Source organism: Phaenicophaeus curvirostris, chromosome 2 (assembly GCF_032191515.1).
Source record: "Phaenicophaeus curvirostris isolate KB17595 chromosome 2, BPBGC_Pcur_1.0, whole genome shotgun sequence".
Lineage (NCBI taxonomy): Eukaryota > Metazoa > Chordata > Aves > Cuculiformes > Cuculidae > Phaenicophaeus > Phaenicophaeus curvirostris.
The window spans coordinates 55,381,581-55,403,287 of NC_091393.1; the positions used below are offsets into that span (position 1 = coordinate 55,381,581).

The 21,707-nt window shown below is 39.3% G+C and overlaps 1 protein-coding gene across 1 annotated transcript in view; it reads right to left on the reverse strand.

Moving 5' to 3' along the window:
• The window catches only part of MTHFD1L (methylenetetrahydrofolate dehydrogenase (NADP+ dependent) 1 like), a 153,978-nt gene that overhangs the window by 64,414 nt on the left and 67,857 nt on the right, over positions 1 to 21,707 (reverse strand). The gene's annotated exons all lie outside the window — the stretch shown is intronic.

Consider the following 21,707-nt stretch of genomic DNA (forward strand, 5'->3'; position numbering starts at 1 on the left):
TATTTCTGGGTAATTATATTTACTCTAAATGTTTAAAATTCTTACTGATCTAAGACTTCCCTGCATTATTCTTCCTCCCTTGATTTCACTTTAGACATGCTTTCATCATAAATAATGGACCTAAATTCTCCTAAATTCTGAGAATTCTCCACTCCTGCTCTCGTGGAGCAGATGCTTAATTTTGAACACAAAACAGCATCTACAGTGCTGTTTCAGTGCTGAAGATACTCCTAAACTGGGAATTCTGTAACAGGACTTTGTACCAAAGAAGTCAGAGATTCATATTATCCGACTCAGGAAAAAAATCTGTGCACTATTAGGATATGCCTAGCAAAGTATTTTTAGAAGAATTCCAATCTGTACTAAATTATGTCAGTCTCTTCAGAGCTCATTTGCTGTGATTTATCAAATACAAATTATTTCAATTGCCTCTTTTAAAATCCAAATAATTTCTTTTTATTAGACAAACACAAGCAAACAGCAATTAAAAAAAATCAAGGGATTGAATCTCCCGTTAGTTGAAAATTTTCCAACGTAACTACTCCCCACCAGAACATACTGAAGAGCTGGGAATCAATACATGCCTCTTGAAAGACGTGAAGGGACTTTCAGCCAGGCAACTCAGGGTGGGAAAATCAATTGCTTCAGAGGCTCCTGGAGCCAACTCCAAGCCAGGCTGGTAATGTGTCTCTGTAACCCAAATCAGCTTGCAAAAACTTGTAAATTCCCTTTTCTTTTTCCCTCCTGAGAGCAAGTTTGACCCTCATTCTTAGAAGCAGACCACAAACAGCTGATTGAACATTTTGGGGCTGGAAATCTTCAGCAGGGTCAAGGAGGAAGAGGTAAGATCAGCTCTGCTGCTGTGGGAGAAAGTATCTTTCCGTTGGCAGCCAATGCACTTTAGGAAGTTCCAGCCTTTGTGCATTTGTCTTCATCCCACCAGTCCTTTTCCAAACCTTCTCCACCCCTTCATTTTGAACAGGCTGAAACAATTGCCTGTAAGGCTCGGCTCAGAGGGAGGAAATGGCTGCTGGGAGAGCTACCAAACAAGGGGGTGGGCATGTGTTGGAGGGAAGCAGGGACCTCTTGAAATAGTGGCATATAGCAAGTGTCATGATTAACGTTCTCCAAAATCATTGTAATATTACCTTTTTCTGAATACACCTGAGAAAAACAGACATACCCAACATGGAAACAAAAAAACCCAAATAAACAAAAAACCCCAGCAACAATAAAATGAGATTTATGCAAACACAGTAATTCACAGGAAAAAAGCTAATGATAAGTCATATTAAAAGCAGAGCCAGGGATCACATGTCTACTTTCCAGTAAACCCCATTCTTCTCTCATATGAGGCACTGTATGATTAATGAGAACTCTGAATCGGGAATACGTGACCACGATCAATCTTTAATATAAACAACAGATAAACTACCAAGTACTTGAGAGGGTGGGAAAATACTTTGTCTCTTACGGAGATTGCCAGCATATATACATAGCAGTCTCCTAACGTTTCCAAACAAAGTTTCCAGGGAGTTAGTCCTTTTCATGCCATGCCTTTTCAACGGTCAGTTCTCCTTAGAGAAAGGGGAATTGCAAGTCTACTTTTCAGTGAGAGAAAAGCACAGATTTCAGCCTTCCAGTGTGCACAGCAACAGCAGACACAGCACTTCAAGACTCTTGGGGAGGCACACAACACCCTTCAGGGCAGTCTAAGCAGCCAGGGCAAACATGCAGGAAAGCTGTGCAGGGGAGCACTTATTTGGTTAGCTATGCATATTCCCCTATTATTTGTAATGGGGGCCAAAATGCACATTTGCCTAAAGAACCCAAATCCTGTATCAACATTCAGAAAGCTACCGGAACACTGCTGTTCATCGAGACTGAGTTATACAACACAGAGGATGAGATTTCTTCATTTGAAGTGGAGGAAAAGGAGGGGAACGTAGGTGCTTTCTCCAAGTGTGTGGAAGGAAACAGGTTGTAGTAGAAAAGCTGACTGGATGAAAGTTACTAACTCCATTTTATTTCCTCTGAGGAATAGTGAGAAGACCGAGTAATATCCCAACCTATTACATTTTAAATTCTTTGTGCTAAAATGCTTAATACAATTACTTTCAGATTGTTTCCTGCTTTCAAATGAAAGCATCAATGAAAAACAAACACAGACTTCAAATGGGAAGTTTCAAGCTAGTCCACATTTAGAGATTATAAGATAAAACAGCCAATCACTTGAAATGTTACAACAGAAATTTAAAGCAATACATGGGCTCACTTATTTTGGTTATCATTTCTCACACATGGTTTGTCAACAAAAGGCCATTACAGATTATAGGTCAACTGATGAAGATTTTGGGAACAATCATCTACCTAAGCAGATTTAGTCTGCTGTACCTCCACTGAAGGAAGTTTATGACACAACCACTCCTACCTGCCTATGCAGAGTATTTACCCAGCTTCAGCTCCCCTGCCCAAAAGCCTCTCCATCCTGCCCCCTGACAAGTAGCCGTTTCTCAGCCCTCCGAATTCCCTACTATCTGGGCTGCTGCTCTGCAAGCAGGTAGGGGGGTTGTAATAGATGCAATGATGCCGGCAGGAGGTTAACAATTCGCTTTGATTTTCCTGCCACAAACATAGCAGTTCTAATGAAAAAAAGGGCTAAATTATTTGCCTTCAGTGAAGCTCATTGCAAATGTACAGGTATTTGCATTTCCAGCCTGAGAACACAACTCCATGGGAACACATGCCAACACAGAACAGAGATTTTAGAGTCCCAGGCCTTGCTTTTCATTGCAGATTCCCTTCATGCACTGATAAGACTGGACAATGATCACGACAAGTATTAGAAGACTATTTTTGAATGCAATTTTCAGTGAGTACAGCTCTCTGGACAGTCTCACTGCATGGTCATTTAAAGGGCAAACCCTAATTCTACAAATATTCTGCTGCTTGATTTTATGCTTCAGTTTTATAGCCCAAGTATCATAAGGAACATTAGAATGCATGGTGTATTTCATGCACCAGCAGTGCACTACCCTTACACTGCTTTTAAGACTCAGCCATAGGTCAAATCTAGCAATTAATATACACACATATATCAGAAGTAAACTGCATGAAAATGCTCCAATAAGTGGAAATAGTTTCTTCTCATAAAAAGATACACGAGGGTGACCAAAAGATAGGCTCATTCTAACACAGAGTAACTGGGGAACCTTGTTTTGGAACAACAGTGTGCAAAACACAACACAATTACTGTAAGTCTTTCTACAGGTCATTTAAATAATATCTTCTTCACTCAGTTCAGCAACCAAAATAACCAATAAACCATTGTTTTCATTCAGAGCAAGAACCCAAAATACTCAGATTAGGTACAAAAGGGGAAGGAAAAGTTCATAAACATGGAATTAGGCAATAGTGATGATGATAAGTCTGTTGGGCAGTGTAAAGTCAGAACAATTGATACTCTTCACTCAAGTCTTTAATCCCACTTCAAGACTCGGGCAAATGGACAAATCACTCTGATGGTTTTGTTTTTTTGTTTTTAATTACCATAACCTCTTCACAGAATTCTGCCTTGTCAAGTACTTATGGGAATATTTTATCACCTATACAAGACAATAACTTAAATAATCAGTGTCATGTTTGAAGCAGCAAATCAGATTTCATCATCAAGGTTAATAAAAAATGTAATTTTTCTCTGCCTTAAAAACACATCTATCATGCTATAGCTCCATAAAGTGGTTCCACATTAGCCTCATGTTTACATACCGCTTAAAAGACTTACAGAAAGTGATGTTTAGGATTTTTTTGTAAAGATATTTCATCCACAATTGAACTTCATATAAACTGAGGGTCATTTCTAGTGAAAGTAGCTTTTCCCTAGTCAGCCCTTTCTACCAATAAATCAATATCAAAATAAAACATTTGTGCTATTAAGGGCCAAGTCAGATGCGTACAAGAGGCAAAGCTTTAGGACACAAATTTTGAGCCTGTGTTCCTGAACAATATGAAAGGAAATGGAAACTCTGAGCTGCAAGCTGCCATTTACGCCCCACATGTAAACATATCTGTTCTGGTGCAGCTGTCTGCTGGTAAACTCAGGAAAAGAAGAGTTCAAAGTCACAGAAGCACATGAACTGTGAACCTGAGGCATCCTAGCTGTAGAGTACTGATATGTTCTTGTTTAAGTGAAAAATACCAAGGTGCACAACTGCCAAGATAAACCAGAATGATCAGTGATTTATCTAATAGGACATCATATTTTTGTTAGTACAGCTAGGGATGAATAAAACAGATGTTTGTCCATAGTGACTCTGGCGATTTATCTGATGTGAACTTCCATTATTATGACCGATTCTGGAATGTAACAGATGCATTTTTTTCCTTTTTCTTTCTTTCCCCCCCTCCACCTCCTAACAGAGGGAGTTTTCCTGTTCATTTTTCTTCTGATGCATTCCCAGATGTCATGTAACACAGGCACTCGCTGCTACCACCGTTGGACGTGAAGTCCAGCAAAAAACACATGCATATATTAAGGCTGAACATTTTTCGTCCCATGAAGAAAACAGTTTGCATCAGCTATCAAAGCTTTCACCTCCTTATTGGAGGTAACAGGTAATTTTCACCCTTTGCTAAAGAAAGATGTCAGGGCAGTATGTGTTCTGCACAGGTACAGGCACTGGAGGTTTCTGATTGTTGACCACCAGCCCACACTTTTGACTGAACCAGCAGATAAGGTAGCCCTGGCTTCTTAAGCCAAAAGGATAACACTTAGCAGCTATTAATGGGTTTTCTTCTGCAAGAAGTCCTGAACCAAATAACCTTTATTCTCAGAAGGCAGATTATATCATGTTCAATAGTAGATTACTATGCAGTTGAGACTGTGTGGAAATTTCTCCAATTGTAGAGAGAAAATAGCCCACCTGCAAGAGCACCCCCAGAGACACACTATAACATCTGGTTTCTGGTTCCACTGGTGTACCCTCCAAGCCACAATACTCAAACACTAGCACTTAAGACCTGTCCTAATAAATGTCTTTGGAGGAAAAAAAAAAAAATCTGGAAATTTTCAGCTTTAAAATATGCCAGCTTAAATCAAAGATTGACATTCAAGTACCCTGCCATCATAAACCCATGATAGTAGCAATGCTGCCTGCCTCCAAAGGAGACTTGTCGCCAGTGACCGAGAGTCTCCGGCCTCAGCTGACTGTCACTGCTTCCTGGCAGCAAGGGCTACACAGGAAACTTGGCTCCTAGAAACACACTTCATCCAAGTGCTGATTCCCTCAGGACTTCGTAATAAGCTATTTCACCCTTTCGCTTAGAAACATTTCTTTTTCCATAAGAGACGGGTTTTACCATTAAAATGCAAAGCAGCTTTAAATGCAAAATTAGTTACAGCATAATCTCTCATGGTTATTCACTTTAAATAGCAATTGCTGTTAACTTTCCAAGACGTTCCCATACATTAAACAAAATGACTTGTACACATTATTCCCAGACTATAGAGAAAAAAAAACAGCAGAAAGTTCACTTTATGTACTACAAGCCAGACAGCTGAAGATAACTCTTCAACCTTGATTCTCTCACAATTAAGGACACAGTTTCTCTCTGTGGGTTTTACAAGCTTGCTATAGATGCATGCTGCAAATGCTGGACTTGAAATTCAGGGATAGGATCAAACTGAAAACTCCAGGAGCTGACAGGAGTGGCACTGTGTGACAGAAAGCATGCTCTGCACATCTCTACAGCTCTGCTTGCCTCGTCCTCTTGAAAATATACAGAAGCACAACTGCAGTGATTCCTGCCTATAAAGCACCAATTTAGGGCATGGTTTTACACTGTAGCTGAACCAAATGAGCGCCCTGCCTTGCTGAAAGGGCAATTCCCTCTTAATTTGTCCACCTTTCTCCCCTGCTCCCTCCCTGCTGCCCAGGCTTACCACAGGTTTTAGCACTTACCTAATAGGAAGGTGAACTGTTGGAATTTGCTAACCAGAAAACAAACAGAAGAAAAAAATTTTTTTTTTCCTCTGGGTTAGAATTGAATCAGCTCAAGTGAGACCAGAAGAATGTCTGAACATGTTCAAACAAGCAGCAAAAACAGAGAAGCAGAAGCAGGGGAAGGAAGGGAGATACATTTCAACAGTGGCAAACTGTTAATTCATCCCTAGCCACCTTGTCAAACCATACTGATATTTCAAATGTAAAATTTAACATCTTCTTCCAGCCCTCTAGTAATGAGCTCATTATTTAGATTTATTATTAGAGACTAAAAACGTGAAAACGTCTCACAATCAGCAAACAGTTTGTTCTAATATAAATAAAGTGAACTGTATGTGGCTTCACGGACTACACGTTTCCTTGAATCCCTCTGCTATGCCTGCGGGGTTTTATAGCCACTTTCTCTGAACTTGTGTCCCTCACTCATGTGAAGACCCATAACTCATAGGCTAAGGGTTGACTCCTGACACGAATTGTAATGCATAGTTGAATACATTAACTGAATATAAACAGTTTCCCCCCTTTCTAACCTCCTTCTGTGAGAATATTAACTGGAAAACTTGAAATAAAAAAACTGTGCATTTTAGGTTGCATCATTTTACCACTCATAGCACGTTTCCTTTGAGGTAATGGAGTATCGTTTTCTCTTAAGACAAATGACCACATTTTTAAAATTGAGCACAATTAATGGCACAGGAATAAGACATTTATGCTATCTCATACTTAGGAGATCATCATGGCCTTTGACAAAGAATTATTAGCCTTCTGGTAATTGCAAAATTAAAACCTTGCCACTTTTTTACTTCGAGTTTTATGGAAGGAACAATTAACAGCAGCACTGATGGATCTTCATTTAAGGCCATTCTTCTGTAATTCCCCAAGTGCAAGGTACCCACAGTATTCCCCTAAGTGCTTAAAATAAATTTCATCATGCTCCTCTTTGGAGCACTTTTAAAAGATCCAATTGTCTGGAACACCTGCCACAGATACACCTTCCATGAAACTAAAGCTGCTCTATTCAGCTCTCAGGTTTTGGTTCCTCCTACTCCCCTTGGAAGAGCTGTGGAAAATGGACTTTGAGCATGCTTGAGAAATCATGTTATAAGCATCTGGAAAACACTGACTTCAAGAGGCAGGCAGAGAGCCTGAAAATTTCTTCCCTGGAAAAGTTCTACCCATTTAATCGAACGGCTGTGAAATAACCTCTGTTTTAACACCAATATTGCACTGATTCATGAAAAAGGAAAGATGGGACACAAAGGGTCTTATTCTTCAGACAACTCCACTTCAGCATACGCTCTGGAAAATCATATATTTTCTAAAGAAAAGCAGAAATACAATCAGGCAATGAGTGATGATACAGGCAGTTAATGATGAATACATAATTTTTTGCAGCCATACAAGATACCCTCAGAGACTATCACAACTCAAGACAAAATCCATTTAACCAACCACCACCACATGCTGGGCTGTGGGTGTTCCATGCACTCCTGCATGCCTTCATATGGGCACAGCTGTGAGAGGCAGCAAGGCCAGGAAATCACCTTGCCAGCCACACGTGGTCCTCTTCATTCTCAAAACCAAAAGTGCCTGTGCACAGATGGCCAGAGAGTGGTGTCAGTTTAGACTATGGTGGATGCTACACAACAAAGAGTTGCCACTGAATCAGGATGATCAATGCTCCTGTCACTTGGCACAATCACCGGAGGCATGCCCAGCACTAAGTCATCAATCACTGCAGTGTAAGCCTACCCCCATGCAACTATTTGCCTTGGGCTACTGCCTAGTTAAAACTCCCCCAGACTTTTTGCCGAGGCACACATTTTGAGAAGTATTCCCCACTGAGTTCTTCTAAAATCCTGGGGAGTGCCTGGTTATTATGATAAAAATTTCACCCATTATTTTGGTATTGTCTTTTCAATGTATGCATGCACTGAATCCTCCTCCTAAGAGGAGGCACAGGTTCTGGTTTTATTTCATTCCACTTAGTCTTTGCTAGGAGATAGAATGCTTCCCCTTCATGACTGGCCTGGGAGGGGACAACACCACTGCTATTCTTGACAAAATCACTGAGCTATGTTTTAGAAATTCATTGAAAAGGGCATCTCCTGTCATGTGTCCCCAGAAAGAAGAGTATTTCACTGCACTAGCAGCTTGTCTTGATGAAAAAAATGGCCTAGTGAAACTTCTGATGCAAAGGCCGTAAATTACAAGACCATCCTCAGAGCTTAGATGGAGAGCTCTGTGCTAGCAGAAATTCTATAAAGACTCCTGTGATACATGTCTCAAATACATACTGAATTTAGGATATCAACACCCAGGAGTGACTTTCCACAGACAAAGAAATGATCTGATACTGTTCATAGTATTTTAGGAGATGGGGAAAAAATCCTAGCAGTGAGAACATGCAACATAAACCACAGAAGAGCAGACAAGGGTGAAAGAAGTAGGCATATCAAGCCCATTGTGCTGCACAGACTTTGTGTAACAGGCATGTGCGTGGAGAAATACAGCAAGAGCAACTTCAGTAATTGCAGAAGATTTAATGATGTAAGCCCTCCAATGCCTTTTGCCAATAGGCATTAGTTTGGTTGTAATCACCCATGTCTCTAAAATAAACCCTCCAAAGCTAGCATCTGAACCTCTACTCAAAGTGGAAGATTAATGGCTTGTGTCAAACATATTAATATGTATTTACTGTTTTCCCTATAATTTTTGGATGAAGGAAAAGGGCTCAGCTGGTTAAAACTGCTGTAGAAAATAACTGTCACTCTTGAACCATATGTGTGTGCATGTGTGTAATCCATCTTACAGAAAGAAACACAAGCTTTAGGAGAGTGAAGGGACTGAGGTCACACACCAACAAATCCCACATGGAGAGGGTTTCTCCTACATGGATTTCCCAATTAAAACCAAAATGAAACCAATACATAATTCTGCTACTTTACAAACCAAATCCAGTCAATTGCTCACGGCTAAGCCAATACTTCAATGCCTATTGCAGATTTCTCCACCTACCCGCAATTCACGTAATAAAGGCAAAAGAATTGCCATTGCAAACTACCTATTAACATTTTTGTAATAGTTGTACACCATTAGTGGATCTCTCTTTACTAAAGATTATAAATTAAGGTTTTTCTTCCAGTTCCTCTTCATAATTGCCAGTTAACTTGTCATCTCAGGTACTCTTTTGTCCTTGGCCCTCCCCCACATTTTTGTTCTTTTCTATTCCTCACGCAGCGAAGGACCCCAAACCATACACTGAATTCCTAATTGATTGCAGGAAGAGATGAACCTGCAACCCTTGATTTATGAAGCTGTTACTTAGCCTCTTGGGAGCTCTATTTGAGCTGCAGCAGATGAAGGCATCAGATAGATGCAATATCTTCATGCATGTAAAGCATCTGCTCTGTCCCTGAAGCTTCATTCCCCCTCAGAGCTTGCAGTTGGGGCTAAGCTAAAGATGCATCAAGAGTGTGTACCTTACTCCTGAAGGAAGCAAAGTAGAAAAGTGTGAGATTGTTGGCTTCACTAAAGCTGTCAGCAAAGCACATCAAGGATAGAGGGACTGACAAAAGGACTCTCCATATAAAAGACAGATAGGTCACACTAAATTTAAAAAATAATTATAACCCATATTTTTCCTTACTGTATTTGAATCTAATCTGTTTTCTCAATCAAGTCAAATTAATTACACAGCAGTTATATAAAATTGCAAAAATAAAACTACAAGGTCAGAGCAGCAAACTGACCCTGATATACCACTTAGGACATTAATCTTCTCTTTTAATGTATTATTTTATATAATTAGAGAACAGCCTCTGTACACTTTCAAATATTGTCAACATCTGACCTTCAAAACCACTTTGGCTATTTGCCAGAACAACACTTCCCATTAACAAATTATACCGGCCATACATAACCTAGTACTATTTGCAATCTAATTAATACGTTTTAAAATGGTTTAGAAATTTATTTATATCCCTAGTCATGAATTTTCCACATTTTTCTTTAAAGTGAATCCCACCAGGTCACAAAACTAGATATGTAAGCAAATTAGGTTTCAAAGAGATAACTATTTTCTGTCAAAAATACTTAGAAATTCCCAGCAAAGAATAGCACATACGGTCTGCTGTTTGAAAATTTTAAAAAAACCCAACAATTTGAAGTCAGCATACTTTTTAAGAAATTACAGTACTTTTCAATTCTTAAAATTTATGAGGTAAAATGAAGCACCTACAAATAAAAATCTAAGTAATCCCCTGCATGTGAACTTTCCTGTTGAGAACATCTAAAGACATATCTTAACCTTTTCTCAAACCCTGACATTATTTCAGTTGGGCTGGTGAAGAGGGTAGCACAGGGTGAGAAGAAAACATTTCAGAATTCTGATCCCAAAGAAGACATTGTAGCTTTGAACAATTTGCCCTGAAATGCCTATTAACTGAGCTCTCAAGTGTGCATGTGTTTACGGAATACCAGTGGAAAACAGAAAATCATCTCTGCTAAATATAAACTTGTACTGGATTATGCCAAGCCTCTGCCAACTATAATTGCCATAATAAATAATGGGAATACGTGTATTTATGTCCTTATGATATTTCATTTTTGTATTGATTTCTCTGGAGCCTTGAAGACTTAAGTCAACAATTCACAAAGTAAATAAACATATAACCAAGCACTGCCTCCTCCATATTTGTATATTATTAATATTTGTATATTATTAATTATAAAAGCTTTCAGAAAGCAAAGCATTCCTGCCTGCAGATTCAGAACACTGGCGCAGAAAATTAAAAAGAAAAAGGCAACATGAAGGACACGGCTGAACTAACCTGATGCTTTATGCAAGTAGTCCATAAAAAGAACATTGGATTTCAGTATCAAAAAGCCAGAAAAACAAACAAAAAAACTAATAAAGAGCTTTCATCTTAAAATGTTATTAAAAATAAGCCATCCAGTAAAATTAAAATTCAGCCTTTGAAAAGGGACTTTCATACATACTCTGCCCTGCTGACCCTTGCTAAAGGGTGTAAGTCAATACGAACTACTCGCAAATGTGGAGAGGATGATGGATTTTCTGCCAAATAACCCTAGGCAAAAGTAACGCTGTTAACTAGGGAGCCTGCTTTTATTTCCTTTGCCAAGTGATAAATTAAGAGAGCTTCCTAGTGTGTATGATGTTTTACTGTTTGCATTTTTTTTAACCTCCGGTTCTTCCTTTCTTATAAATAAAAACAATACGACCAGTAGGTAACAAAAGAACAAAAGGATCTGCTTATTTGCTCCTTATGAGCTGGGAGTTTAAAAACTAGGTAAGAGTGCTAACTTGAGGAGTGAAGGGAAAATAAATAGGACAGAAGTTGCAAGTCATCAGTTTCTGCTCAGTAGAATGGTATTTTATTTATCAGGAACTGGGCAGTGCCTCTACTTTCTGAATGAATGACAGATCCTTCCTATCTATTTTTACCTCTGAATAATTGTCCTGAGACTGAGAATAATGGATAGCCCCTAACAGTTGTACAGTCCATACTTCTAATTTATGAAATGTCACTGACAGAGGAAAGAGTTGTGCTAAGCGCTAACACGTTGCAGAAGAGGTCAGCATAGAGAGCATTAAAATACCATGTCAGCTTGTCAGTGAATTCCTGATGTACATTTGTGTACTGGCAGCTGGCATAGCTCCACAAAAGCCATGTTCCTTTAAAGTTCTCATTACTGTGGAGTTTGGCATCTCCCCATTTGCTATGGTGAGACAGTTCTTGCCCCTAGAAAAGTTTATAAACTGAATAAACAAATCAGGAAGAATGGGATTACATATGCAGGCATGGAGACTGAAATAACTTGCTTAAGGCCACAAAGCTAGTCAAGGATGGATGTGGTTACAAGATGTATGCCTTCTGATATGCACTATAACGCATACGAGACCAAGAGTTCACCATCAGAGAATGTTTGCTGTTGGTGAAAAACCAGGGGCTCAGCAGCTGTCTTCTCATCTTTTACTGAGGAAGAAGAAAGAGCAAGGACAGGTCTGCTCAAGACACCGCCTCCTCAGGGGTCAGTCAGTAGGAACATTCCTACTGCCTCCTGCCTCCCCATCCTCATCACAGCAAATCCCCCAGGCATACATTCCCAAACCAAACACCATCTCACTACATTTCCCTTGTACTCTGAAAAATCATATGAAGAAAACAAAGCATGGCTTTCTCAAGTTATAAATGTCCAAATCTCTGCTTGGTTCTGACCCAGCCAGTTTAGTTATAGTGTGACATTTCATTCAGCATACGACCAAAGAGGCATGCCATTTCACAGCTCTCAGCCTGTGAGAAAACCATTTAATTCTGTTGCCACTGAGGCACAGAGCAGCATCCATCCACCAGCGAAGTTTTGAAATAACTTGAAAGCAATCATGCAAAGCCATCTTTTCTCTTCATTTCTTTCTATCATGTCACTGTTCTGTTTTAAATTGCTTTCCTTACACTGAAATTATTTCACCCATGATTTCAAATTCCTCTAAATATACTAATTAAAATGCCTCATTTCCCACATGACTTCTGGCCTGAGAACAGGTTTAATTCCTGGTCACTAGGTGGGAAAAAGTTTTGTTATCCTGCAGGGTGGCCTTTCTGAGCAGAAGATATGTAACTATTAATCACAGAAGCTATAAAAGAAAGGAAAAGACAGACAGAGTTGCTACATTTAGAGAATGAGTGTCAGAGCCTGCAAAGGAAATTAAATTGCAAGGGTCTTCAGTCACACAAATTAAAATGTAGAAGCCAATAAAATGAGGTCACTGTAATATATTAAAGATGGAATTGAATTGAATGCACTGCTCTTAACAGATTGAAACAGGAATTTCAAAATTCTGGAAGAAAAGAAAAACACCCATAAAGCTTGTATCAGCACCTTAAGTAAGTTCTTTCACTCTTGGTGCCGTGTACCTGAAATGTATCAAACCCTGTATTTAAGAAATGTAAGGGGGGAGGGAGGAATCTGAGTGACTACAGACTTAACAGTTTTTAAACAGATTTTTAAGAAGAGAACAATGTAAAAAATATCGAGATAACTAAGAACTATAACTTTTGTCTACCAGAGGCAGGTTATGCCAGATACAAACCTTTCTCTGGTAATGAAATGTGACAACATCTTATCAACATGGCTTTCAGGGAAAAAAAACCAAACAAACTGCTATGGCAATAAATAGGAATGTGTTAGCCAGTCTAAAAAGAAAATGACGATTACATCACCAAGAGAAAGAATAAGCAGTCATGATAGGACAACTGTGGGACAGAAGAGAGGAAGAGCCTGAGGGCTTTAATTTACTATTTGCGCTAAACAACCTCAACAGAAAGACTGAGGAACACTGATAGAGTTTATTGGTGATGCCAAAATTTGAAAGCATCGCCAACGTGTGATATTGTGCAGGAAAAAGCTGCTCTGGTGGTTAGCAAGTAATGAAGAGAATGAAAGTTATTAGCAAACAGCCGTTGCCTTGGAGATTAATGACAAAAACCTGACCTACAGTTTGGGAACCTCATACTTGCAACATCAGAGAAAAGTCTGGGACCCTAGCAGTATTAAGTCAATCACAGTTGAGTGATATATACAAACGAGGGAAAAAAAAGGTAATTGATCTGACGATAAACACCAGAAAGGTAATAGTGATTTTACAGAGCTCTTCATACCTATGTTGAAGAAAGTGACTACTTTAACAGTTGCTGAAACTAAAAAAGGCAGACAGGCTGTGTTATAGGAATGGCATGCCGAGCACTAATTGTAAAAGATTAGAGAGGTTGAGCTTGCTTAGATAGACAGCATGAATATTATCCACTAAGAAAGAGAAGACTAAGCTGAAAAACAGTTATTACAGGACAAGATCAAATAAGTCCAAATTGACCATGGAAACACAGATAGCTTACCAGCAGTAGCAGCAAGAGTTAAAAATCCTAGCTAGTTTTAAACTGGAGCTCAGTTAATTTATGAAAGAAATCATCTGATATGCTTGTCAGGCAAAGCGGAGATCTCAGCTACATGGCTCACGATTTATAATCACACCTCTTTTATTCCTGTAAATTGCCCCTCATTATTCTAGATATTGACAACAGATTTGGGAACATACATTCATAAACACATTTTGCAGCAAGGGAATACCAAGTGGTTTTCTAATGCTTTGTAGATTTATATTTTTTTTAAAGGGAAGAAAGTAACATTTCACTACAAGACAGTATAATTCAGCTTTTCTCTTCAAAATAGCATCACCCCTCCTTATTGGGAAAAGCAATAAGTTTTTTTATGACAAGTGTAATATTAGTTAGAAATAATTTACTAGCTCACAGTCGATACCAACTTTCAGTTTTGAGTTTAGTTTTGTATAATTTACAAGCTCCTGCATTAATTCAGCTCTGAAATACAGTGACATGTAATACCAAAGCCAATGCCAGAACACTTCCCGATACACACAAAAATCAGGACAGCTCTCTTCTACCCAATCTTCCTTCCGAAAAGCTTTATTTTGCAATGGCCTCAAGCTGTGCCAGGGGAGGTTCAGACTGGACATCAGAAAAAAAAATTACAGAAAGGGTCATCGGACATTGGAACAGGCTGCCCAGGGAGGTCTCCATCCCTGGAGTTGTTTAAAGGACGGGTGGATGAGGTGCTCAGGGGCATGGCTTAGTGGTTGATAGGAATGATTGGACTCAATGATCCTGGAGGTTTTTTCCAATCTAGTGATTCTGTGATATCCAAAGATCAGAATTGTTCCACAAAACAAATTCAAGAGATCTGCAGTGAAAATGCAAAGTCACTCAGAACTTTCTCAAGGACTCTTAACACACAACAATATAGGAAAAGTTGTGATCCTCATTTGGCATAAAAATTCATAAATCATTTCAAGACTGTTCTAAGCATTTCCTGCAACAGAAAGTAATTTCAATCATTGTCACCTGGTTTGCAGCGGCAGCAATCCATAAGAAAGGGATGCATGATTTGCACCCAGATTATTTGTGACAAGGCAGTAAGCAAGCTCAGCTTTCAGGAACTTTGATTTCCTGTCAGTGAAGGAAAATGTATTGCACGACATCTTGTCTCTGAAGACTTTCTGGCTTACTAGTAAGAAAATTTGCTAAGGTTTTAAAAGCAAAGTGGAATAGGAGAAGACTTTTTGTTTCTACTTTACAACATGTGAAAGAAATGGAATTTACTTTTACATCAGCAAATGTGAAGAAATAACAAGGGCACTGGGGATTCACAGATCTTCTAGTAGTAATGAACGGTACCTTCTTTTGCAGTTTGTGGTACCATTGTGCCTTGTGTACTATTAGACCATGATTTTAAGAGCCTTGCAGCAATACTGACTAACACAGTATCCCGTTCCTCCCCAACACCCAATTGCCACAGTTGTGCTAAGCACAGCTGCTTCAGCAGCTGCACTATGAATGGGATCAGAGAAAAACACTATAGTTCTGAACAACCCTTATCTAGTTTGTAGCACACACATGTCAAAGTAGGTCAGTAACACCTACTCTGATAATGCTGCCAACCACCTTGTGCCATGAAATCTTAGCCTTGCTTTAACACTTAAAGCAAGTAAAAATCACATTGGTTCAAACAGCAGAATACTGGAATGTAATCACATTACATTTTGTTTCTTATGAAAATAAGAACTGAAGAAGTCAGAGATTAAATAACACAAGGTAGAAAGACTCTGCACAGAATCTTAAAAATTAAACCTCTCTGGAGGGTCACCACATGGAACCTCTTTCTAGTAGTATCAAGCAACAAAAAAAACTTAAAAAGTAATTTCTGAATTCAACATTTAAATGTAATAATATCAAATCTACTACTGGCATCAAAAGAAGTTTAGCCAAAGTATTTGGGCTTTATTTCCTTTTTCAGAAGAAAGACTACTACTAAGACCATAGTTTGAAGTATTTTTATAATATTAAAAAAAAAATCTATTGAAGATTACTCAGTATATTAAACACATCCAATTTTCAAAAGGTGGTTTATAAACTTGTTATACAATACTTGCTCTGAGAGCATATAAACCCAATACCCTTTGAAATGCAACTTTGTATGTACTAAAAGGATAGTTAGAGCAGCTAGCATCATTAGTTTATTCTACCGAGTACCAGCACAATAAAAGGAGTCAATTACTTAGCTTATAAAAATTTACTGCTTCTACTTGAGTTTATACCATTAAAACTGTATGACAAAGTCTTTCCAATTACATCAAGAAACAGAAAGCGAACCTTTGTTAAGAAAGGGACCAACAATTTGCAATAACCCTCTTTGACACTGGGAGAGACAAGTCACACTCAACCTTGCCTAGCACAGCGTGGTCTTGGTGTTGAACGGGACGTGCTTATTAGCAGTGGGAAAGAAAGAAACCACCAAATGTATAATCCAAGCCTGAAAAAGAAACTACAGAAAGGCTTTGGTTTAGGATTCCAAAAACACATAATGCTTCACTTTTCTTCTGATTTACAACTCCTGCCTTCCTCAGCTGAAACACCTTCAAGGGATTAAAGAGATAGATATTGTTCACTGCAACAATTCTGACACACTGACAAATATGACTCAGGAAAGCTCATTCCTCTTCCTCTTTCATCCTTAAAGCCTTCAAAAGACCTCTTGGGCAGCCTGCATTCACTAACTAAAAATCCTAATAGTTCATCCTTTCTGTTCACCCTAACAGAATATTAAGAAACAATCTGACTGATGCAGAATAGGAACTTGCAGTTTTAGAAGGTATTTTGTTGCTTTAAGCCAACACAGGAAGAGGAATGAGAGGAAAAGAAATGAAAGTAAAAAGCCCTGACGGTGTTAAATGTGCTAAGCGTCAGAAATTATTACCTCTTCCTCAGCTGAGCATCAGGCTGATCACAAGGAGCGACTAGCTGCATTCTGTGTTGATAGTTACCAACATTTTCCTGTCCCTTTTCTGGTTTGTTGATATCTCCCTTCCCTTCTTAGCAAGGCTGCCTGCATACACAACCACAGGAATAAACAAGGATAGCTAACCGCTCTGACCTCACAGCATGCCTGAAAGGTGACAAGTTAGTATGGGTTCTGTAGTCTAGACACCACCACTTCTGGATGCAGTTCAAGCTACTTCTCTCTGAACAAACTTTTGTCTGCAGCAAGACAAAGGCAACCAAAATAAATTCCACATCATTGATGTTTCTTTGCACTCTTTTCTCTGCTCTCCTTGACATGAGACATGCCTTCTGAAACCTGCAGAACCTCTCACCGTATGTCTACTTGCAAACTACACGAAGAATTCCCCCACGCCTTGTAAACAATCACAATAAAGAAAACTGCTGCATGAGCAGGATGGAAATACATCTGTGATAAAGGCACGTTTTCCTGCACTTTGTCAGCTGCCTTTCAGTAGGCACTAGTCACCTCTTGCCCTGTGAGCAACTAGCAAGTCTTTCTAGGACAAGGACTTTATTTCTTCTTCTGTACACATGCAGTGCATAAGCACTTTGCATAAGCAAAGACTGGAACTCTTCACTGGCAGCAGGTACAGCATGGTTGAACCTACGCATTATTTCCCAAATCCTTGAGGGAAGGCATGTATGTGTTTAAGAACATCCAAAGCTGTTTTGTGAAATGTTTCTTTCCTATACTGCAACATCTGTGGCAAAATATTATTAAGAACACTTATTCTTTAAATCTTCGGAGTAAAATCAAGCACTTCACATACACATCATGCATTGTGTTGGTCCAGATATGGGACTTCTCTCAGAGAAACAGATATAATTCTTTGTTCACTTAAAGCAAATCACTCTAACCTACACATCCAGAAATGTGGCTAACATTCTTGTTTGTAAAAACTGTCGTGACATTTCTGAAACAATGAAAACCTTCCTCAAAGTAACGGTGGGAAACTGTGGAGGAAAGAAAGATGAGGTACAGAGTTAACTTGAGATGAGGCCTTCCAGCAAATCAAAATAAACTGCCCTGAAGCATGAAGTAACAACACAGGCACAAGCAGAAATTTGTGCAAAATTAAAGCTTTATAGAAGTGGCGAATTTATCCTCAGGGCCACCAGTAAAAACTTCATTTGCAACTGACAGCAGGTGTGGCCTTCAGTACTAACCAGCCTCTGGGAATCAGTGACAAGTCTGACGTTCCTACAACACAGGGCAGCAATGAAGAACAAAAGGAGAATGAAAGAGGTTAACACCACAAACAAAACCAAAAAACCTGAAAAGTAGTAACTGCCTAAATACAGATGGATATATTTCCCCAGTTAGTCATAGCATATGACTCAGCCTAAATGTCAAGCCCCTTTCCTTGCCACTGCTGAGATGTCAGCTCTCCTTGCTGCTTAACAGTTATGGTGAACTAAAACCGATTGATGCAGAATTGGTTAAACAAGCTGGTTTATGCAACCTTTCATACAAAAGGAAAATGAAACGCCAGAAACAGACTTCAGGTTGCTGCCAGAGGGGTTAAAGAGACATGCGAGAGACAGCAAAGCACTGAGAGCAACTGTGAGGACTGGCACGTTCAGTGTGCAGTGGTGCCACACTTCCCAGGTGCTCAGAAGGCTGCCCTGCATGGTCCAGCTGCCGTGCAGCTCATGAGCCGCTTGCAGGTACAGGGGTTGCCTGCACCACACAGCCATTCTCAACGGACCACACTTGCTCACAGCAACGATGGGGGGAATTTGCAAACTGGCCCAAAGCAGTAAAAGGCTGAGAAGACGAACAAGTGCGAGCTACCCACTGCTGGCTGAGATATTGCAGTAGAAGTTCAGTGGCAAAACACAAACGGAGAGAACTCAAAATCAGAATAAAAAGGCTGAGTTGTCAGTATGTAGCAACAAGGTTCAGGGAAGAGAATGGACAAGCTGAGGTAAAAGGCTTAGGCTATTTCTAACTTAATGAGCACCTGTGATTAACTTGGATATAGGAATCCGCCTTCAGTTAGTGAGAGCTCACAACAGGATTCAACAGTTAAATTTGTTTAGTTTTCTTTTTAATTTTTAAACCAGATTGTCTATTTGGTTTGGTTGTAACTGACACTACTCAAAAGGCACAGCATTTTGTAAATCCAGCTGCAGAGCAAGCAGAGAAACAGGCAATGCAGGCAACAAAGAAAGCGAGGTTTAAAAACAAATTTATAAAGAACATTTTGGGAGGATTTTCTTTTTTTGCCTTGGCTATGGCACATCCTCACACAAACAGTGGGATCTACACAACAGATTGGTTTTTCATGGTTGGCTGTCCCAACTCACCCTCCCTTGCACCAACTCCAGTGTTTTTGTGACTCTGGGCTGAACTACTTCTGTGTTAAGTCAGCAGAAAACTAAGCCAACAAAAAGTGCAATTGGCTTCTGCCAAGATGTCACACAAAAACAGTTGAGCAGAGGCTGAGAAAGGAGACAGGCTTGATTGCTCTGGCAGTGGTGGCTCAGTCCGATTAGCCTGTGCATCCACAGTAGCTTTACCGGCAATTTATAGCTCCAAATAAGGCTATAGTATTATAAATACTTATTTCAGCAAGAACACGACCTTATGTAGCATTATCTCATCTTCCTGCTACTGCACACATAACCGTTTGCTCAGCCACTGTCTGAGGGGAAGGAAGAAGATTTTAATTTGTTGTAGTTTTTTTCAATCAAGACCAACTCTACAGTTTAGTTTATCATGTGGCTTTATAAACAGGTGTGCTGGCAAGGGAGGTGTTGCACAGAACTGGAAACACACAGCTGGAGGAAGAAGGCTGCTTAAGCCAGGATAAAAAAATAAAAAATTATCTATATTCGTGAAAGTGTGGTGCAAGTTCAGGGCATGCTACTCTCCTCAGTATTGTCTACTGACTTAGCAGGAGATTATGCTCCAAAATAACTGTGGCTTAACTAAAAACTGAAACAAGTATTATATATAATGTATACAGGATCGTCCCATCTCACGGTGAGTGAGCTAGTGTACGTACATTAAGATATTCATTCTAATATACAGGAAATTAATGTAATTGCAGACTTGGTCACAGATTCCTTATAGTCCTGCTCTGGATGCAGCTGCACAAGGCAATGTCTCCCCCAGCCACACAGTTCTGACACTTATGCTATTTCCAGTACCTCTTGGACTCTTCTATGAGGCTATGCAACTAACATACATGGCAAAACATGAACTGGAATTGCTCACACAAGAACCTGAATGCCAGATCCAATGCAAGGAAAAGATGAATTGCACAAGACTAGTGGCAAAAAAAGAAACATAGATCAGTGGCTAGTAACTGTACAATAGGTGTCCCGCATTCCTACAGGATTAGCTTTCCCTATCAAGTTTCAATGGCAGTACAGCATTCAGGCACACACCACACCAAACAGAATGCAGTGGAGTTTCTTACTAACTGCTTTGCTGTGTAGCTTCACAAGGTATTAGGCTCTCTGTCTCTATGGACATGACCTCAATGTAGTTCAGTGCACACTTTGTAGCTCTCACTTTAGACTTCGGTTCTGTAGGATAGAAGAGGACAGTATTTAACAAACCAGCTAGTGCTACATGTAGTCTCTGATCATACGCTCCAACTACCTATCAGAAACAGTGCATTTTTTTAAAACATAACTCTGACTGTAATTACAACCATTTACACTTGTGACTACCTGCAAAGTTTATCTAACTAGGCCACTCCACTAGCTATTGATTTTAATAATCTAACAAGGATCTAAAAATCACGTTGAAGTTCTTTGCTTGGCAAAGCAAAGAAAGTCTAATTTTAAAGCCAGTTTCACAGGGATTTGTGTTCTGTAGAATAAAATCTGAACAAAAGCCTTTAGCTGGCAATATGCAAAGTCCTTCCTCTATTGCAACTACACTGCTTTGTCTCCCAACAACAAAACTGGGGCCAAAGACAAACAAAGCAAAAAAAAGAGTGTTAGACAGGTGGATAAGACCAACAAAAGAGCATGAAATGCAAGCATATGCACTCAGTGCCTGAGGGAAACACTGAATGGAGGGGAATCCAAATCCAAAGCAATACTTCTTAGGCTCCAAAACATGGATCAGGACTCAAGACTGCTGCCAACCTACTTCCATTCAGATGATACAAACCAGACTTCCCGCTTGAAAAGATTGCTCACTGCAGAAAAGTCACATCACCCAGCCTGTCAGCAATGTTAGCTATCCTAAATGCTTTTGCTCTTCTTCCCATAAAGCCATATAGCAACAAATATGGCTTAGTGAAATAATGATTCTATTATCATTAAATAAATGCATTCAGAATGCAAAGTGTTCTTACATTGATTAGCTATTTAATTATTAGAGGGAATTAAACAGGCCCTTAGATTTACAATGGTAACAGTGGAGAAAAACATTTTCCTTGACTTGAGCATGCATTTTAAAAAGGAAACACAAACACACACCACTTGTCCAGACTACCTTGAAAACCTCATGTTTCACCACATTAACTGCAATACTTTATTTTCTTACACAGGTCAGCATTCTCCAAGTTAATCCTACCTAAAAACACAAAGTGAATGCAGAATGTTGAATCAAACTTTTCTTAACAATGCTTTCACTAATAAAATATTACATGCAAATGTCCAACAATTTTTGCAAATTATGTGGATCGGATGGGCAGAGGTTAGCAAAACTGACTTTAGGAACAAGTGTTATAAATACCCTAACAAAAATCACTTCTAGGCACAGAATGCTCAGGGAGAACAAAAACTTCCACAAAGATGAAAA